Below are 1602 nucleotides of genomic sequence, written 5' to 3' on the forward strand. Positions count from 1 at the left end.
GCAGCCCCAAGAAAGGCAGGCCACAACCTAAGCGCGACAGTGCTTCCCCAGGTCCCTGAGGGTGGAGACAGACAGCAAGGCCCTAAGAACCCCCCTGACTAACACAGTAGGTGGAGGGGTGGGGGAGAGGAGACTGTCACAACTGCCTTACAAACGCATCCTGCTCTTCCTAGAACAGGGCAGGGCCAGGCTATGGGTTGAAGTGGAGCTCAGCCAGCAGGTCCAATAAGCACAGGAACTTGCTAGCTTTCACCCCTGCCTGACTTAACTTTCCTTGGAGTTTTGGAAAGCTTTGGCCAAATCCCACTATCTCCTCCCCCTCATCCCCCAATACTGCTTCATTTCCCATACATCTTTGCTCTTTCAAATTCAAGTCAGCTCTAATTTGGACTCACCTACAACAGAGGGGTTACCTTTGCAGCCTTGGCATCCTGGCCAGAAGTCTGAAATTCCCCTCTTTCCTCCACTTTCCAAAGAAAAACCACCATCAAACATATCTTCCAGGAAGCCAGCTTGCATTACCCTGCTGGTTTGAGAAGGTCTAATAAGCATCAGCTGAACCACCTGGGCTTTGTACTGCTTAATCAGCAGCATCCTTTCTTTTGGAGTTCCATCACTCCCCAAAATTCTCCTCCACCTTTTATGCTATGTGCTGTTTCTTGAATTGCCTCCTGCTGTACGAATCTCTGCTCCTGCTGTCAGAATTGCCTGTGTGACCAGGCAGGTGACACAGGCTGAGCCCAGGGCCTGCCACAAGAGACAAAGACTCTTCTTCACCTTATCCCCACTGTGGATCAATGCAGACACTGACACAGTCAACCGGTGTCCTGGCTCCTGGTCTATAACACACCTGAAATACTCTTTGCTAGCTCTCTTTGGTCTGACACAACCTTACAAGCCCCATCATATCCAGCACCCTGCTTTGGAGCAGTTCTAGATAAAATTGAGGCACTAGGGCAGGAAAGTTGATGGTGTCCCATGTTCAAAGTCACAAGCCCTCCTTCTTGTGCAAGGATACTCTTCTTTCCACAACAAGGCCACACACACCCCACCCTCCTCAGATCTTGATATGACAAACCCTCAGTGACACTGCTCTCTGCAAAAGACTATAGCTTTTGTTAAAAGTAAGTATGGAGAAAAACACAGCCCTCTGCTATGATATCCATGTCACACCACAGCAGCAAGAGCAACGTTGGTACAGGGCTGTGGTGTTAGCTGAAGTTGGGGCATGCTGAGGGAAGTTTCAAATGTGAGGGCAGTTTCAATGTGGTTTTATCACCTTATTTTGGCAGTGTTGGGATACTGGTCTGTCACAAAGAACAGCTTCACCTGAAGAGGTGGTGAACTGTCTCCGTGGGGCCAACAGCAACATCTTGGGGGGAAATACGCAAGGCTGTGAGATTAGGGGCTTGGGACTCCAACAACAGCGCAAGGGTGACTGAATCTGGTGCCAAGAGAAGAGCACCCATCATGCTGCATGGCTCTCCTGGCAGCAGCAACGGTACAGGGAGGGCCCAGAGCAGGAGCCCTTGACTGCAGCGGCTAACACCCACTTCAGATGCAGGGCCTATAGCTCTCCCATAGTGTTGACTGACCTGCATC

Source organism: Pelecanus crispus, chromosome 3, assembly GCF_030463565.1.
Source record: "Pelecanus crispus isolate bPelCri1 chromosome 3, bPelCri1.pri, whole genome shotgun sequence".
In the NCBI taxonomy this organism is placed as follows: Eukaryota; Metazoa; Chordata; class Aves; order Pelecaniformes; family Pelecanidae; genus Pelecanus; species Pelecanus crispus.